This window comes from Oryctolagus cuniculus, chromosome 3, assembly GCF_964237555.1.
Source record: "Oryctolagus cuniculus chromosome 3, mOryCun1.1, whole genome shotgun sequence".
NCBI lineage: Eukaryota > Metazoa > Chordata > Mammalia > Lagomorpha > Leporidae > Oryctolagus > Oryctolagus cuniculus.
Genome location: NC_091434.1, coordinates 85759277 through 85779763, shown reverse-complemented (window position 1 = coordinate 85779763; position 20487 = coordinate 85759277). Strand labels below are relative to the sequence as shown.

At 39.4% G+C, this 20487-nt stretch overlaps 1 pseudogene; it reads right to left on the bottom strand.

The window, feature by feature from the left end:
- The window catches only part of LOC100355540 (angiogenic factor with G patch and FHA domains 1 pseudogene), a 174231-nt pseudogene that overhangs the window by 84940 nt on the left and 68804 nt on the right, over nucleotides 1-20487 (bottom strand).

Genomic DNA, 20487 nt, shown 5'->3' with positions numbered 1-20487 from the left:
AATATAAATTTCAAAAGTACAACTTTTGGATTATTGTAGCTTTTCCTCCAATAACCTTCCTACCACTGGCAACCACCCCATCTCCCACTCCCTTTTCCATCCCATTCTTCATCAAGATTTTTTTTTTTACAGGCAGAGTGGACAGTGAGAGAGAGAGACAGAGAGAAAGGTCTTCTTTTTGCTGTTGGTTCACCCTCCAGTGGCCGCCGCGGCTGGCGTGCTGATCCGATGGCAGGAGCCAGGTGCTTCTCCTGGTCTCCCATGGGGTGCAGGGCCCAAGCACTTGGGCCATCCTCCACTGCACTCCTGGGCCACAGCAGAGAACTGGCCTGGAAGAGGGGCAACCGGGACAGAATCCGGAGCCCCGACCGGGACTAGAACCCGGTGTACCGGCGCCACAAGGCGGAGGATTAGCCTAGTGAGCCGCGGCGCAGGCCCCAAGATTCATTTTCAATTATCTTTATTTCCAGAAGATCAACTTAGTATATACTAAGTAAAGATTTCAACAGTTTGCACCCACACAGAAACACAAAGTGTAAAGTACTGTTTGAGTACTAGTTATACCATTAATTCACATAGTACAACACATTAAGGACAGAAATCCTACATGGGGAGTAAGTGCACAGTGGCTCCCATTGTTGATTTAACAGTTGATACTCTTATTTATGACATCAGTGATCACCCAAGGCTCTTGTCATGAGCTGCCAAGGCTATGGAAGCCTCTTGAGTTCACAAACTTCGACCTTATTTAGACAAGGTCATAATCAAAGAGGAAGTTCTCTTCTCCCTTCAGAAAAAGGTACCTCCTTCTTTGATGGCCCGTTCTTTCCGCTGGGATCTCACTCACAGAAATCTTTCATTTAGGTCTTTTTTTTTTTGCCACAGTGTCTTGGCTTTCCATGCCTGAAATAGTCTCATGGGCTTTTTAGCCAGATCAGAATACCTTCAGGGCTAATTCTGAGGCCAGATTGCTGTTTAGGACATCTGCCATTCTATGAGTCTGCTGTGTATCCCGCTTCCCATGTTGGATCGTTTTCTCCTTCTTAATTCTATCAGATAGTATTAGCAGACACTAGTCTTGTTTATATGATCCCTTTGACACTTAATCCTATCATTATGATCAATTATGAACTGAAACTGATCACCTGGATTAGTGAGACGGCATTGGTACGTGCCACCTTGATGAGATTGAATTGGAATTCCCTGGCACGTTTCTAACTCTACCATTAGGGGTATGTCCGAGTGAGCATGTGCCAAACTGTACATATCCTTCTTCTCCTGGCTTCAGATCGATGTGGCTCTTGCCGTCATGGACTTTTGCGGAGTGAATCAGTGGATGGATGATTCTCTCTCTGCCTCTCTATCTCTCTCTGTGTAACTCTGACTCTCAAATAAATAAATAAATCTTTGAAAAAAATTAAATAAATTCCATGAAGTTACAACTTAAAAAAAAAAAGTACAAGGCCAGCATTGTCGTGCAAGGAGTTAAGCTGTTGCCTATAACAGAGCACCAGTCACTAGCATCAGTTCTAAACCCCACTACTCTTCTGATAGAGCTTCCTGCTCTTGCACCTAGGAAAGCAGCAGAATATGGCCAGAGTACTTGGACTCCTTCCACCCACATGGGAGACATAGAAGGAGTTCCTGGGTCCTACTTTTGGGCCTGGTCCAGACCTGGCCATTGAGGCCATCTGAGGAGTGAATCAGCAGATATAAGTTCTCACTTTCTACTTCTCATTTTCTATCCCTCTGCCCCCATTTAAAAAAAAGTAAAATCTTTAAAAATAAAGATAAAACACAGAATGTAAACAGAGGATTTTCAAAAAAATCACTGTAAAGAAAGCCTCCAGGTTTTCAATAGTTGTCTATTTGGTGTGAGGAGAGTCAGGATATGGAGAATTAGCAAATGTCTTTGGGACCCCATTGCCAGAGGTGCAGTGATCATACCAGGTATGAGGGGGACATATTACACCATATGCTACTTCTATTTCACCTACATTATCACAGTCAGTTTTGATACTCACTCTAGTAGGGAAATAGATCAGAGAAGAGGTCAAAGGTACACAAGAATCTAAACAATGGTAATTATGAGAAAGAGCTGAAATAAATGAATTTGTTAAATCCAAATGAGAAGAAGGCATTTATTTTAAATGCTTTATAGAACTTTTATTTACAGAGGAAGAGAAGTATAGTGAGGAAAGAACGAGGGAGAAACTTAAAATGCAGTAAACACACCAACCAATTCATTCTTTTAGGAAATACTTATTGAAGACCTAGTCTATGCCAGGTTATACTAGCTGCTAAAGATTCAGAAATAATAACCTCTACCTTCAAAGCTTCAAAGGCACTTATAATCTTATGGAAAAGCAAGAAGTGATTTTTGTCAAATTGATTAGTAGGAGAGGCACCTATATAGATGGAATGGTATGGACCTGAGATTTTTCAGATATGATGTCTGAGCCACAGACATGTGTTCACTTCGTTCGTGTGAAAATTATTCAAACCCATAATTATGAGTTACATGAATATGCTGTTTACTAAACATAAGTTTTTTTTAATTTTTAGCCATCTTAAGAACACAATGGTTGCTTATGGGGACATGTCCATTGTTGCTAGAAGAGTCTGAAAAGATTAACAACTGCTTATTACACTGAATTACATGCTATTCATTCTGAATCCAAATTCTAAATTTTTATGCCTAAAAATTTTATAGATTGGCTGAGTAATAAGTTTTAACTTTCTACTTCTGTAGCTCCAATGTTTGCTGAATGATTTGATGCAGTGGTATAAAGGAATAAATGTTTTCAGTGGAGAGTTGGACTTGGTGGATCCAAAGTAACTTGTGCTCCATATTAGAATAAAAATATAGAGTATGCAAGAGGGCACATTGTGGTGCAACTGGTAAAGCTATCACGTGGGTCACCCACATACCACAGTAGCCCAGCTGTGGCTATTGTGGCCATTTGAGAAGTGAAACAACAGATGGAAGACCTTTCTCTCTGCCTCTCCCTCTGTCTGACTGTAACTCTATTTCTCATAAATTTTCCTGCAAATACAGATGACTTACTAGATAGACCTGAGGAACATAAATTTCTTAAAAAACTTTTAAATCCATCATGTCTTGTCTTCCTACATGTGATGCACATAGAACTCTATACTTCCAATGATTCTGGATCTTTACTTAATCTGCCATAAGTATTAGCATATTTGATAATTGCCCTTTTGGAGAAATCAGTTAATATACTTTGAGGAGAATATATATTGTATATACTATCATATAGTATGAAATAGACTTTATAAATCTAGTAGAGTTCAAACCACTGGATCAACAAAGTCAATAAATTAGTCATAAACATCAGAAAATTTGCTGACAGTAAGGTTTATTTTAGATAAGGTCAATTTGTCAAATTTAAAAAATGAAGTTTTCCCTATATACCCCTTCCTTCATAGTGGCTTTGGTGTGTTTGCCATCAGTGTCACTAAAAAAATCACCTCTAAAAGTATAAGTATTCAATTTTCCAGTTGTCATAAAAATGTATTTTAATGTTTAGTTTTACAAAAAAAATTTACCATATGCCTGACCCTGTGCTAAGAGCTTTACATATATTTCCTTGATTAATCTGTACTAAGTGCTATGGTTTGGATGTCATTTGTCCCCTCGGGGATCACTGTTGAGCCATGGTCCCCAGAGTGGTAGCCTTGGGATGTGGCAGGACCTTTGCAAGGTGTGGCCAAATGGTCATTGTGGGTGCTTCATCTGGAAAGGGTTAAAGTAGCCCTGTAGGACTTCTAAGGTGGTTCATGCAAGAAGATTGTCACAAAAAAACAATCCTGAACACTCCCCAGTTTCTTTGGCTTCCAATACAGCAGCATGTTCTCTCTTTCTCTTATGCATTGTCATGCCATCTGTGTTGAGACAAGCTATGTCGGCACCATGCCATTGAACCCCCTGAACTGGAAGCCAAAAAAAAAGAAATCCCTTTCTTTGATGAAGCTCTCCACCCTCAAGTACTTCATGATAGTAACTGTAAGTATGCTAACATGTTAAAGATTTTTATGCTCGGCCAGCGCTGCAGCTCAATAGGCTAATCCTCCGCCTGCAGCACTGGCACACCGGGTTCTAGTCCCAGTTGGGGTGTCGGATTCTGTCCCAGTTGCCCCTCTTCCAGGCCAGCTCTCTGCTGTGGCCCAGGAGTGCAGCGGAGGATGGCCCAAGTGCTTGGGCCCTGCACCCCATGGGAGACCAGGAGAAGCACCTGGCTCCTGCCTTCGTATCAGCACGGTGCACTGGCCGCAGCACACCAGCCGGGGAGGCCATTGGAGGGTGAACCAACGGCAAAGGAAGACCTTTCTCTCTGTCACTCTCTCTCACTGTCCACTCTGCCTGTCAAAAAAAAAAAGTTATTTATACTCATTTTATAGAATATCTATGAAATCAACTCTTGAAGTGCCATGAGAAGTTTTAAATATTAGACAATATGGTACAGAGTGTATAAATTTTTAAATTTCTTTTAAATTATCATTTAAGAGTCTAAACTTTGAGTTTTATGCTAGAAAAAATAACACTAGCGTGTACACACACATACATGTGAATATGCACAAATATGTAATAATTTGTGTATGTGAGAGGTTGTATGTGTATGAGTTCTTATATAAATCAGAATATCTATGGGCTGATTTTCTACTTTAGAAAGTGGTTAATGTTTCTCCCAGAATATGAGCACATAATTGGGTTGCACTTGTAATAAAGATTTCTTTCTCCTTTGATTTTCTCTATTTAAAAATATTGTGATATATGCCTGAGAATATTTTTGGGATGAATGAATTTATGTGAAATTCATTTCATCAACATACATTCACATTCAACTCTATTTTATGAAGATGAACTGATGTTTCTTCTATATTACAAACCCTTAGTCTTTTCATAAATATTAAAATTTTCTATGGTTTTTGGCATGTCTCAATTTTCATCTCTCACCTCAACTAATCTAATTTTATTTGTCAATGTTCATTTTCTTGACCTTTGTGATTTTATATGTGATGATTACTATGGTACTTTTGGTCCTTAAATCTGTGATTCTAAATCTTTTTATAGTTTTGATTCCTATGCTTTGGTTGGCTCTAAAAATCATGCCTAATTTTTTTGAAAGATTTATTTATTTGGAAGGCAGAGTTACAGAGAGGCAGAGTCAGAAAGAGAGAGAGAAGTCTTCCATCCATTGGTTCACTCCCCAGATGGCTGCAATGGCCGGAGCTGTGTCTATCCAAAGCCAGGAGCCAGGAGCTTCTTCTGAGTCTCCCACATGGATGCAGGGGCCCAAGTTCTTAGGCCATCTTCTACTGCTTTCTCAGGCCATAGCAGAGAGCTGGATCAGAAGCAGAGCAGCTGAGACTCGAACCAATGCCCATATGGGATGCTGGCACCGCAGACGGCAGCTTTACCCACTACGCCACTGCAACAGCTCCCATGCCTAACTTTTAAAAACAAATAATTTTATGACACAGTGTGAGTCGTAAATCAAGCTGTGCTTACTTAATGATGCAACCTCAAAACCAAAACTGAAAATTGCTGTCGTCAATTATCAATGAGAAATATTTCATAAGATCAACCCAGTCATTCACTATCTTCCTATTTAATGTTTTGTAAGTTTCCTTTGCTTGTTAATCTACCTACATCATTTAATTTTCCAAACTCCTAAGAGACCAGAAGCCCTATTGAGTAACAATAGACTGAACTCCATGGATGTAGAATTTTTGCATTGATGCTCCATTGATGCTATATTAAAATCAATTGTATATAGAATAAATTTAATTTTTTTCTTCACTAGTTACCTGCTCATTTTAAGCTTTTCTAATTTACCTAATTCTTTAATTTTCCACAGTCCCTCTTCTTTATGATCTACAGGGACAGGGTTAATATTTTGAAATTATTGTATCCGATTAAATAAAAGAATGAATACATTCATTTATTTTTTAATGATGCACAAACCTTGCTTTCTTCCTGAGAAAACTAGTCAATATTTCATCCTAAGAATAGCCAATGAAATAAGAACAGAAATAAGATAACTCTATGTATAAAAAATCAAAGGTCAAAAATTAAGGAAAGAAAATATGTAAGGTAGAGAACACATTTTCTTGTCAATAATATTTGGGCTAAAGAAAATCAACCCCAAATAATTTCCTTGAGAAAGTAGTTTTGTTTTAATTGAAATGAAGATCTTACACTGCTTCTGATTATTGTGTCAGTATCTCTCACTTTCCAGGAAGAGTTTTTGATTAGTTGATTATAATCAACCTTTTTCAATTTATTCCAGTCTTCAAAGTCAGCTAAACCAAAAAAACTAATCCTTTCAAGCTACTACCTTTCAGACACATCCTTAGGTGATTTCAAATTGGATGATGTGATGAGTAACCACTCAATATTCACCACCTTCCATCTTATTTATCATACTTGGTTCATTTCCGAGGACTAAAGGCCTGAGTCATTAAAAATTATATGCCCCATTTAAGCAGGTTTTCTGCATACTTTACTCAGGGAAAAATGTTGAATGCATTCTTCCCCATATAAAATGATGTCTATTTTTATGATTTATCAACATTTATGCTCAGTATATACATGGAAGCCTTTCAGCCTCACACCCTAGTGCTGCATAATTCCTGAAAATGGCAAATTTAAGTAATAAAAACATTCCTTCAGTGTTCTCCTCTCTTCCCCAGGCAATTACTCCTGGGGAAAAAATACCAGAGTCATAAATTCCTTCTATCAGTCCATATTCTTTAACCTACTTTCCGTAAATATAGAAACTAGAACACCCCTCCTTCAGGGTAAGTTTAGTCAACTGATTATTTTTAAATAACAAATAATTTGCACTCCACTTTACTGTTCTCTAAAACACTGTGTATATTTTTCTAAAATTAATATATATGATTTATAATACTAATTAGGTTAATGTTTGTTTTCAAATAAAAGTGTCTGAAAGCTAAGATTATTTATTCAAGAGAAGAAAAGATATAAAGTGTACCAATAACATTTTAGCAAACAAAATGTTAGCTATAGAACATAAAAATACAACCAACATTTAAGAAAATCTTTTAATCTGCTCAAAAATTCTATAGGGCAAGCTACTACTATTAGCTCCATTTTATATGACAAAATGAAAAAAACAGTACAATTGAAAAATATATAACAAAACCCTGCCTGTGCTACTTTTAATAAGTTGGGGACACCGGTGTATAAGTATTAGAACTCAGAGATTTGTTACTGTGCTATATTTAGCCATTCTCTCTTGCTCTATTTTGGAAATATATACATTTATTTATTTATTCATATATATGTGTGTGTGTGTGTGTGTGTGTGTGTGTGAAGGCAAAGTGACATAGATGCAGAAAGAGAGAGAGAGAAGAGAGAGAAAGGAAGAGCAAGAGAGAGAGAGAGAGAGAGAGAGACCAAAGCCAAGAATCCAGAACTCCATCTTGGTCTGCCAGCTTCCACTGCCTGCACATTAGCAGGCAGCTAGATCAGAAGTGGAGCAGCTGGGACTTGAGCTGACATTTTGATATGGTATCTGGTGTCCCAAGCAGTGGCTTAATGCACTGTGTCACACAACACTACATTAACAAGCCAATGTTTTATTATATATGATCTTCAAAACAGTCACATTAGAATTGTCATTATTATCTGTAATTATATGTTATTTGAAATTAGGAATGCTCCTTTTACTACAATGAACAGTCTATCTTTCTGTTTTGCTTTTTTTAAAAAAAATTTTTTTATTTTTTTATTTTTGACAGGCAGAGTGGACAGTGAGAGAGACAGACAGAGAGAAAGGTCTTCCTTTGCCGTTGGTTCACCCTCCAATGGCCACTGGGTTTCTTAATCCTTAATGGGGCATGTGCACATTGAGAATGTGAATTCTTTTGTTCGTTTGTTTTTTAATATTTATTTATTTATTTGAAAGTTAGAGTTACATAGAGAGAAAAGGAGAGGCAGAGAGAGAAAGGTCTTCCATCCACTGGTTCACTCCCCAAATGGCCGGAGTTGTGCCAATCAAGCCAGGAGCCAGGAGCCAGGAGCTTCTTCTACGTCTCCCACACAGGTGCAGGGGCCCAAGGACTTGGGCCATCTTCTACCACTTTCCAAGGCCACTGAAGTGAGCTGGATTGGAAGTGGAGCAACTGGGACTCGAACCAGCGTCCATGCAGGATGCAGCACTGCAGGAGGTGGCTTTAACCTCTATGCCACAGCCCCGGCCCCAAGAATGTGGATTCTAATAGAACCCTCTGCTCAGAATCTCTATCTCCCACTCTACCTTCACCCCTAGTAAAAAATCAGCTACTAAACCTGCTCAAACAGTGAGTGGAGTATGTAATGACGTTTAGATACACATATTGATATATTTACTCCAGTTAGAAGCAACGTATCAGAAGAAATTACAACTCTAGTATTGTACATGTAATAGTTTATTAAGATCTTTCCTTCTGGGCCACTGTAAAGTCACCACCTGTAATGCCAGAATCCCATATGGGTACTGGTTCTAGTTCCAGCTGCTCCACTTCCAATCTATCTCCCTGCTAAAGGCCTAGGAAAGGAAAAGCAGCAGAAGATGTATCAAGTTCTTGAGCCCCTGCTACTCACATAGGAGACCTAGAATAAGCTCCTGGCTCCTGGCTTTGGCTTGGCCCAATCCTGGTCATTGCAGCATCCGGGGAGTGAACAAACAGATATTCTCTCTCTCTCTCTCTCTCTCTCTCTCTCTCTCTCTCTCTCTCTCTCTCTCTCTCCCTCTCTCTCTCTCTCTCCATCTCTCTCTCTCCATCTCTCTCTCTCTCTGTGTATGTATGTGTGTGTGTCTCCTTCTCTCTGTGTAACTCTCAAATAAGCAAATAAATCTTTTATAACAAGTTTTCTTCTTCTCTACCCAAAAGTTCCAAAAGCACAAAGAGCACAATATAACATTAAAAAAGAAGAACAATTATAAGTTAAGTGATATGTAGTACATGACACTACTGAGTCAGCTCTCTTTATAGAGGGACAAAGCTACTGATGTATGTGATGGTTTTTCGAGACTAACACATATGAATATTGTCTCAGCAAACTTGACATATAATCCTACATCCCCCAAGGACTTTGTTCTCCTGTGATGCCTCCATCCTGGAAACTCTTCCTCCTTGAGCAAAATAAAACCCAGTCTTCTCCTCTGGGAAAGTGGTTCCAAGGCTTTAGCATCAGAAGCAGAGCTAGTACTCCAAGCTTGTTTCTACTTAGAATCCATTGAGAAAAGTAGAGGTAAGGCTACTTAAACTTGGATAAAAATTTAGCAGTACTTAACAATTGAAATATTTTTATGGCAAGGTTTCACTATCAAATATGGTATGTTTTTTAATTAATATGCTCTAAACAATGTATTTTCAAAGAAAACATCTGGTAAAAATGTTACTTTTCTCCATTCTTAAGGTGGAAGGGGAGGAGGCCATAATGAGCAGTGTCGTGTAAGAAAACTATGCAACACGCACAACTTGATACCTGTTCCTCTTTTATTCTTAAACTTCTATAAGAAATACATATGAAAAGAATTGCAAGGACCCTATTTAATTTCATATGATAGGAAGTCTAAGGAAGACACATGTAAAAATACATTCAAAAAACATACCTCCACATTTAACATACAAATTACTATTTCTAAGATTTTTTTCAGTGACATACATGCCAGCCCATCATTTATTTTGTCATCTTTAAATGACTAGTAGAAACAAGAAATGGAGAAAGGGAGTTAACATTTACTAAGTCTGTGCAAGGTAGACACACTCAACTCACATATAGAACTTCATTTCATGCTAAGGACAATCTGGTAAGGTGTGCGGGTGTTGTTCCCATATGAGAGTTGACCACTGCGCAGTGATAACAACACTACCACTTTATAATGATGCATCAGTCCAAAATTTTAAATGAGGAAAACAGTGTTATATAATTAATTTTCAGTGACTAAGATTGTCATTGTTCAATTTTACAATATAACACTTGATTCAGCTTTCATTCCACCTGCTTCCCCCAGGCATGTGCCAAGTATTGTTCTAAGTGTCTTACATATTAACTAATATTATCTTCCCACCAAATAATGAGATAGACACTTTTATTATTACCAACTCACTGAACCAATGAAGAAAAACAAGAGACTGGGAGATTAACATAGATGCCTAAGCTTAGAAACCAGCGAGTAACAGAAAAGGACTTTGACCCTAGACAATGCCAGTTCATGTCATTCTAATCTATTCATTCTCAAAGCCAGACATTTGAAGAGATGTGTTTTAGACCAGCCTTCAGGATCTAGCCCTGATTTAATCATTTCTTAGCTAAAGATCTTACAGAATTCATTTAGTCTCAGTAGGCTTTGCTTTCCTCTTCTCTAAAAAGAAAGGAGGCACACTTAGTGGTCAAGATAGAAATAAAAGTTTATTGGATAATCCAAGGGCAACACTAGTGTTTAAGGAGTCTTCATAATTCAATATCTTAATCTACCTATTAGAGATCACAGACTATAGTATCTAAATTATCATTCTGACTCCAGAGTGCAAGTTGGTCTTTCAATGCATATTCAATCAAATCTAAAATTCTCTTATTGGTGTACAATTTCCACCAACATGTGTTTATTCCTGCCTTCATACTCAATTTTTTTAAAACCTTTACTTAATAAATATAAATTTCAAAATTACCATTTTTGGATTATAGCAGATTTTCCTCCCATAACCTCCCTCCCACCTGCAAACATCCCATTTCCCACTCCCTCTCCCATCCCATTCTTCGTCAAGATTCATTTTCAATTATCTTTATATACAGAAGATCAACTTGGTATAAACTAAGATTTCAACAGTTTGCACCCACGCAGATACACAAAGTATAAAGTACTGTTTGAGTAGTAGTTTTTCTGTTAATTTGCATACCTCATACTCAATTTTTAAAATATAACTAGTGTCTGCTTTCTGTGTGCGCCTAACATTCTCATTTACTTGGCCTCTCTCTCTCTTCCAACTTTATATTTGTTCAATACATAACTCAAATCCAATTTTTCCCCAAGAAATTTTTTTGATAACTCTTGATGATTCTCTCAGTGTAAGCATCCTTTTTCTCTCACATAGCTTAATTCTGTGTCATTAAGAGTCTTTTATTGTGGGCTGGGCATTTGACTGAGAAGTCAAGCCACCAGTTAGGATGCCCACATCTCACAGCATTCTTTCAAGTTACAGCTCTACTCCCTATTTCAGCTTCCTGCTAATGCACACCCTGGAAAACAGCAGTGATGGCCCAAGTGGTTGGGACTCTGCCACCCACACAGGAGAGCAGAATTGAGTTCCAGGCTCCCAGCTTCAGGCAAGACTAGTCCTTGCGATTATGAGTAACTGAGGAATGAACTGACAGGTGGGGGCTCAGTATGTTTCTCTAGTTCTCAAACAGAAAATTTTTAAAAGCTGAAGATGAATTCTTTATTGTAACCTAATACATTGATTTCTGCTTATTTTTTCTCATCAACAAGATTAAAAACTAAGGCCAAAATCCCATATCAGAGTGTGTGGGTTCAATTCCTGGCACCACCACAAGTTCTAGCTTCCTGTTAATGCAGACCCTGAAGGCAACAAGTCAGTCCAGTAGTTTGTTCTCTGTCATTCAAAGGGAGATCAGAATTGAGCTTCAGACTCCTGGCTTTCAACCTGACCCAGTCCCAACAATTCCAGACAATTGGGGAGTACTTCTTCTCTCAGATAAATATAAGTATTAATATATCAATTTTAAAAAAGAAAACTAAGGCAATTTTTAAAAATTTTTTGCCTAGTTTCTTCAATAGGTTACTGTGTACATGAGTTAATTAAATAAATAAATTTGAGGAGGTCCACACTATGGCATAGTGAGTTAAGCCTCCTGTGATGCAATCCATACGGGCACCAATTCAAGTCCAGGCTGATCCACTTATTTTTTTTAACTTTTATTTAACGTTGTCATTTTTTATTGCATTTGTCAACATTTCCCATCAATATTGTGAGGCTGAGGCTGAGGCTGAGGCTAGGAAACCCTTGCACTACAGACCTGGTATCCCTGGCAAACTCCATTGCCCGCAATGGTACTGAACAGAACTACAAAAGCCAGCTGTTCTCAGCTGTTCTCACCTGGAATCTCAGTTGCTACGAAACTAACAAGCGTGAATGCGGAATACAGAGCACACATCCACAGACTCTTCACAGAAGAAATTAGTGGCCGTGGGATCTCCCACCAGAGTCAGCTGTCCACGAGCTCTGGGCGGCACCCCTTCCCCCATCTCGCACCATCGCCCACATCTTCTCAACGTCCTCACCAGCTTCTAAGGGGCGTGAACAGGGATGCGTGGAAGTCAAAACTGCTCCAATGAACTCTGGATTTTTTCCTCTGCTGCTGTGCGTCTCTGGGGACAAGGACAAGATGCAGTTCATGAAGCTCACGCACGGATGTTGTAATGACCAGACCAAGTAATAAAGCCTGCCAGCCACTCTGCCCGTGAACTTTATAGTCCACTCAGCACACGCCCTGATCCAGTCACTATCTACACTTTATTACACGTCTAAACGTGGGCGGCAACTGTGACACAGGTCCCTGTGCCATTGACCTTCTGAGAAGCAGTTTCACGTAAGCAGAGACTTGCAAACTCTTCCTCCAAGCTCCTGACTGCGCTGCGACTGGCTGCACTCTGCAATCCCTTTCCCCCAAGGCGCGCTCCCCGGCACATCTCTGGGCGGCCTGGTTTCCGGGAAGTTCTCAGCAAACCTCTCTCCTGCTTTGTCCCAGTTCTTCCTGCTCTTGTTCTGGAGAAGGGGAACCTCTTCAATGGAGGACGGCTTGCCGGTCCCCAAGCCCGCGTGAGCCTGCCGAAGCTGCAGCTGGATTGGAGCGCGCATGCTGCCGCCGTCCTTCCCCAGGCCCTCGCCTTTCTTCCAGCCCATCTTCTCCAACATCTTCCGGCCTTTGTTGCTATCTGTAATTTCAGCATAGACAGACACAGGAGCATCGTCCCTCAGGAAGGGCCCTTCACTCCCAACCTGCTCTCTGCGCTTCCCAGCTCGATCTTTGTATTTTGGATTCTTCAAGGCCTTTTCATTTTCATAATCTGTATTCTGTAAACCATATTTCACTATTTCACTCGTATTTTCTTTAATTATTTTCTCCTTTCCAACTCTTTTTCTTCTTTACTTAGTGCTGGAACGAAAGCTTCATGCTTCTCATCAAGGCGCAGGTGCGCTCTCACCGGCCCTGGCTCGCAGCCATCGCACGTCTCGCTGCCAGGGTGGATGTGGAAGGACAGTACTGTCTCCCCGATTCTCACCTCATGCCCATGCTCCAGCACGTGAGGGTCACACTTGGTTTTTGGCTGGAGAATCTGCTTCCCGTTGACAGTTGTGCGGTTCTGACTGCCTTGATCCACCAGGACGTAGCTTTGTACGTCGTAGTTAAAATGCACTTCCGCATGAAACTTAGTGACACCGACTTCAGGGATGCACAAGGTGTGCTCCATGTCCTTCTCTCTTCCAATCCTAGCAGGGTTCACAGCGGTGATGATAAACAGCGACCCTGTCTGCAGCACCGGGGACCTGATAACAATCACTCTAATACACGGGGGCCAGATCTCCTCCTCCTCCTCTTCCTCGGTGTCCACACTGCCGCCGTCCTCACCAGTGCCTTCGGTGTGAGAATCTGTAATTTCACCTTCCTCCGGCTCACTGTCGGTCTCTGGGCCTTTCCTGGCGTCACCTGCAGCGGCATTCATGGCGCTGTCACAGGGAGGGGACTCTGCCCTACATCGGGGAGGACTGGGTCTGTGATCAATGCCCGTTCTGGCCTTCTTCCTTCCATTTGCACAACTCGCCCCCTCACCGCAGCTTGCATATTCCACACTGGCAGCCTTCTGGTCTGCTGAACTCACGTCCGTTTCTTCAGTTGTTGTATAGCAATCTGGATCCTTTCTTTTCTTCTTTAATTTTTTATCCTTATTTTGTCTTGTAGTAGGAGTCTGGTAAGGTTGTAGATCCACCCGAGAATGAAACTGATAGCGACCGCTGTCCACGTCCCAGTAGTAATAGATGCCAGTGGAGGGGTCAGAGTATAGCTGATTTTCAGAGTCCTAATAGAAACCAGTGCTGTAGTCAAAGTAGAGCCCAGTGCTCTCGTCGCAGCTGAAGCCCATCTGCGAAAGGGCAGCCTCCACTGCGACTCTCAAACTTTTATTTAATAAATATAAATTTCAAATGTACAACTTTTGGATTGTTGTAGCTTTTCCCCCAATAACCTCCCTCCCACCTACAACCATCCCATCTCCCACTCCCTCTCCCATCACATTCACATCAAGATTCATTTTCAATTACCTTTATATACAGAAGATCAACTTAGCATATACTAAGTAAAGATTTCAACAGTTTGCACCCACACAGAAACACAAATTGTAAAGCACTGTTTGAGTACTAGTTATACCATTAATTCACATAGTACAACACATTAAGGACAGAAATCCTACATGGGGAGTAAGTGCACAGTGGCTCCCGTTGTTGATTTAACAATTAACACTCTTATTTATGACATCGTCAGTAATCACCCCCAAGGCTCTTGTCATGAGCTGCCAAGGCTATGGAAGCCTCTTGCGTTCACAAACTCTGACCTTTACAGACAAGGCCATAATCAAAGAGGAAGTTCTCTCCTCCCTTCAGAGAAAGGTACCTTCTTCTTTGATGACCCGTTCTTTCCACTGGGATCTCACTCACAGAAATTTTTCATTTAGGTCTTTTTTTTTGCCATAGTGTCTTGGCTTTCCATGCCTGAAATAGTCTCATGGGCTTTTTAGCCAGATCTGAATGCCTTAAGGGCTAATTCTGAGGCCAGAGTGCTGTTTAGGACATTCTATGAGTCTGCTGTGTATCTCGCTTCCCATGTTGGATCGCTCTCTCCCTTTTTGATTCTATCAGATAGTATTAGCAAACACTAGTCTTGTTTATGTGATCCCTTTGACACTTAATCCTATCATTATGATCAATTATGAACTGAAACTGATCACTTGGACTAGTGAGATGGCATTGGTAGGTGCCACCTTGATGAGATTGAATTGGAATCCCCTGGCACGTTTCTAACTCTACCATTAGGGGTATGTCCGAGTGAGCATGTGCCAAACTGTACATCTCCTCCCTCTCTTTCCACTCTTATATTTAGCAGGGATCACTTTTTTTTTTTTTTTTTTTTTTTTTTTTTTTTTTTTTTTTTGCTGATCTTTTGTAATGTTTCTTTGGATTCAATTCTGTTGAATTCTTCTCTAATTTTAATTATTTCTCTTCTCCTACTAGTTTGGGGTCTGGTTTGCTGCAGTTTTTCTAGATACTTGAGATCCATTGATAGCTCATTTGTTTGGTACCTTTCCAATTTCTTGATGTAGGCACCTATTGCTATAAACTTTTCTCTTAACACTGCTTTTGTTGTATCCTATAAATTTTGATATGTTGTGTTGATATCCTCATTTACTTCCAGAAAGTTTTTGATTTCTCTTTTGATTTCTTCTATGATCCAGTGTTCATTCAGGAGCATGTTGTTCAGTCTCAACGTGTTTGCATATGCTCTAGGGATTCCTGAGTTGCTAATTTCCAACTTCATTCCATGGTGGTCTGAGAAGATGCATGATATGATTTTGATTCTTTTGAATTTGCTGAGACTTGCTTTATGGCCTAGTATGTGGTCAGTCCTAGAGTAGGTTCCATGTACTGCTGAGAAGAATGTGTATTCTTTATGTGTAGCATGAAAAGTTCTGTAGATATGTGTTACATCCATTTAGGCTATAGTGTCAATTAAATCTGCTGTTTCCTTGTTGATCTTCTGTCTGGTTGATCTGTCTATTGCTGAAAGTAGAGTATTGAAGACCCCAATACTATTGTATTGGAGTCTAAGTCTCCTTTTAAGTTCCTTAACATATCTTTTAAATAAACCAGTGCCCTCTAATGAGATGCATATACATTTATAATAGTTACATCTTCCTATTGAATTGATCCCTTAATCATTATATAGTTCCCCTCTTTTTCTCTCTTAACAGTTTTTGTGTTAAAGTTTATTTTGCCTGATATTAAGATGGCTACACCAGCTATTTTTTGGTTTCTGTTGGTATGGAATATCGTTTTCCAACCTTTCACTTTCAGTCTGCATGCATCTTTGTTGGAAAGATGTGTTTCTTGTAAGCAGCAAATAGATGGGTTTTGTTCCTTAATCCATTCAGCCAGTCTTTGTCTTTTAACTTGAGAATTGAGGCCATTTACATTCAATGTGACTATTTATAAGCAGTGACTTTGCCCTGCCATTTTTCCAAAGATATTTCTAATATATGCTTTGAACTTCCTGTGATCTTTTACTGGGAGATTTTCTTCCTTTACCTTCTTTCATATTGATGGCCGTGTTTCTGTGTTTCTGTGTGTAACACATCTTTAAGCATCTTTTGCAGGGTGGATGAACGGTGACAAATTCTTTCAACTTCTGTTTGCTATGAAAGGTCTTTATTTCACCTTCAATCACAAATGAGAGCTTTGCAGGATATAATATTCTGGGCTGGCAGTTTTTTTCTCTTAATACTTGGGCTATATCTCACCATTCCCTCCTAGCCTGTAAGGTTTCTGATGAGAAGTCTGCTGTGAGTCTAATCGGAGATTCTCTGAGAGTAATCTGACATTTCTCTCTTGCACATTTTAGAATCCTTTCTTTATGCTTTACTGTGGTGAGTTTGATTACAATGTGTTGTGGTGAGGATCTCTTTTGGTCATGTTTATTGAGGGTTCTATGTGCTTCCTGTTCTTGGATGTCTCTGTTCTTCTCCAAACCCAGGAAGTTTTCTGCTAGTATCTCACTAAAAAGGCCTTCTAAACATTTCTCTCTCTCCATGCCTTCAGGAACTCCTAGAACCCGAATGTTGTGTTTTTTAATAGTATCCTGTAGATTCCCAACAATATTTTTTAGATTTCTAATTTCCTCTCCTTTTCTTTGGTTTGACTGTATACTTCCCTGTGCTCTGTCTTCTAAGTCTGATATTCTCTCTTCTACCTCACTGATTCTGTTTTAAGGCTCTAAAATGTGTTTTCCATTTGTTCTATTAAATTCTTCATTTCATTTAGGTTTCTCTTCAATTTTTCAATTTCATGTTCCACTAAATTCCTCATTTCGTTTTGATTCTTCCTTAAGATTTCATTTTCACGAGAGAGATTTTCTGTCCTGTATGGATTTCTGTAGCTCATGCATTTATTTTTGATAACTTCTAAATGTTCTTATCATAAATTTTTTGAAATCCATATCTTGTATTTCTTCTATCTCATCATCTTCATAATCTTGTATTGGAGTGTTATGTTCATTTGGGAGTGTCGTGATGTCTTCCTTGTTCTTGTTTCCTCAGTTTTTGCTTTTGTTGTTTGGCATTGTGGAGATATTCTTTGGTTTCTTCTTTTTTTTTCACTGTGGTGGCTTTTCTCGTTATACTATGACTCTAGATTAAGTGGACTGTCTGTTTTTGGTGAATCTCTAGTGGCTTGTAGTGGGTATGACAAGAGAGCTTTGTTCAGTTCTTCAGGGTTAAGGGTGTGCCAAAGGTGACACACCCAGGTTTGGTGTGGTAAATCTTCTCTCCCTCTCTTTTTTTTATTCAGAATAGAAGTAATTCTGCTCAGCTGAGCTCTTCTCCTCAATAGCAATCAGTGCCTGAGCGCTAGTCCCAGTGGATGTAATATTTGTTTGCTCTATCCCAACGACCACACAAAGGGTCTGTGCAGTCCTCAGTGTAAGCTCAGATTCCCCTGCAATGTCTCTCACCGGGTAGTCAAAGCTGCCCAAATTTGTGGCGTCTCCCACCAAGACCACTCACATCTCACAGGCTGCTCCACTTCTGATCCAGCTCCCTGCTAATGCACCTGGGAAAGCAGCAAAAGATGGTCCAAATGTTTAGGCCCCTACACCCTTGTGGGAAACTCAGATGAAACTCCATGCACCTGGTTTCAGCCTGCCCCAGCTTTGGCCATTGTGATCTCTCTCTCTCTCTCTCTCTCTCTCTCTCTCTCTCACACACACACACACACAGACACACAACTCTGCTTTCAAATAAATAAACCTTTAAAAATAAAATAAATTTTGACCTATTCATTTGCTTCTGATATGAACACCACACAAATACCAAATATAACAAATTATTGTTTGAAAGTTCAGTAGCAATTTCAAGATAAAATTATATATGGTTGAATTTTATGTTATTTTAATTTATGTTGCTGAATATTAGAGATTTTAAATAGGAGTATTGTGAAGACATTGTGCTTCCAAGTAAACATGTAGATAATGAACTTTTTTTTAATGAGCAATCCCTTGAACTGTTGAAGCAGTACAGAACAGGAGATGTACTTGTTGAGGCTTACAACCTCATTTAACCACAAAGTAGCTTGTTATTTGGAACAATTTACTTAGTTACCTATTTCCTTGTTGGTGAAATGTGAATAACAGAACCAACACCAGTGACTTGTGATGGGATTTAAATGAAAGAACATTAAGTGAAGCATTTCATGGCAGATGCATGTTAAATAGCCAGTACATATGCAGATGGGATATATCTTTTTTTAAATATCTATTTTATTTATTTTAAAAGTCAGAGTTACAGAGAAAGAGGGAGAGTCACAGAGGGAGAGAGAGATCTTCCATCTGCTGGTTCACTTCCCGGATGGCTGCAATAGCTAGCCCTGGGCCAGGCCCAAGTCAGGATCCAGGAGCTTCATCTGGGTCTCCCACATAGGTGGCAGGGACCAAAACACTGGAGCCATTTTCCATAGCTTTTCCCAAGCCATTAGCAGGAAGCTGGATCAGAAGTGGAGCAGCTGCAGCTTTACACACTATGCCGCAACATCTGCCCCCAAATGTATCTTGATAATGGTTAGAGTTACAAAACTTTAAGAGTTTATCAAAATTCATCAAACAATACTCTTGAATTTTACTGTGTATGAACATCTTAATAAAACTGAATTTAGTAAGAATGATATGAAAACTTGCACAAAGAGAGGTTAGGCAGCTGGAATCACTAGCAAAATCCTATCACATATTCTATCTGCTGAAGATACTAGAACTCATGAGGCTGAGCATGGGACATTAAGTATTGCTGCTGACTCTGCTTGAGCTGCCTCATTGTCAGAATAAGTTTCCAACTTTCCCTGACTCTACATCAGCCACGCCAAATTCAAAGTCCCAGATGGACCCAGATGATTGACTGGAGTAAATCACATGCAGCATCACAACTACAAGGAACCATGGGAAATGGAGCTTCCTTCCCCATTGGTTTCCATTGCAGAAAGCCAGGCAGGAATCACATGAAGTAAAATCCTCAAACATCAAAAGGTCATTGAAAAAATCAACAACGTTATAACAACATTCAGAAATCTTGCAAATTAATAAGAAAAGGCAAACATACCAATAAAACTTTGAAGAAAGTATGTAAAATTGGAATACTTTCTCAAAAAACTTAATAAACATTAGAAAATATTTAATATTTAATCTAAATAGTACTCCATATGAATTAAAATTATAACATTTTAAACATTATTTTACATATTGATTTTTCATATACTCAGATTTAGAGAACATTTGAGGAAATGGATACTTTATAAACCAACATGGCAGTATACATTGCTATTACAATATTTCTTAAGGGTATTTGGTAATATTTATTAAAAGCTTCAAAAATGTTTATGCTCTTTAAGCAGTTTCATTTCTAAGAATTTGATCTAGTAAAATATCTTTTAAGCAGCACAAGGACAGACACACAGATGTTGGTTCAATAGCAAAATCTTGATAAAATTATCAAGGTCCTGCTATAGGCAATTGATTACATAAATTATAGGATATTCATACCATGGGATATCAACCATATAAAATTGCCCTATAAACAATATTTAATGATATGGAGAAACATTCACACCACTAAGTGGAATTAAAAATTTGTCACTAGCACCGCAGCTCACTAGGCTAATCCTCCGCCTAGCGGCGCCAGCACACCAGGTTCTAGTCCCGGTCGGGGCGCCAGATTCTGTCCCGGTTGCCCCTCTTCCAGGCCAGCCCTCTGCTGTGGCCAGGGAGTGCAGTGGAGAATAGCCCAAGTCCTTGGGCTCTGCACCCCATGGGAGACCAGGAAAAGTACCTGGCTCCTGCCATCGGATCAGCGCGGTACACCGGCCGCAGCACGCCAGCCGTGGCGGCCATTGGAGGGTGAACCAACGGCAAAGGAAGACCTTTCTTTCTGTCTCTCTCTCTCTCACTGTCCTCTCTGCCTGTCAAAAAACTTAAAAAAAAATTTGTCAAATATTTATATGCCACTAATGAAATATCTTTATTTATATGGAAAAATAATGTAACTTTACAAATGAAATTTTAAGTGGGATATTACTAAATGGTGGCATCACAAAGGGTTTTTTGTTTTGTTCATCTATCTT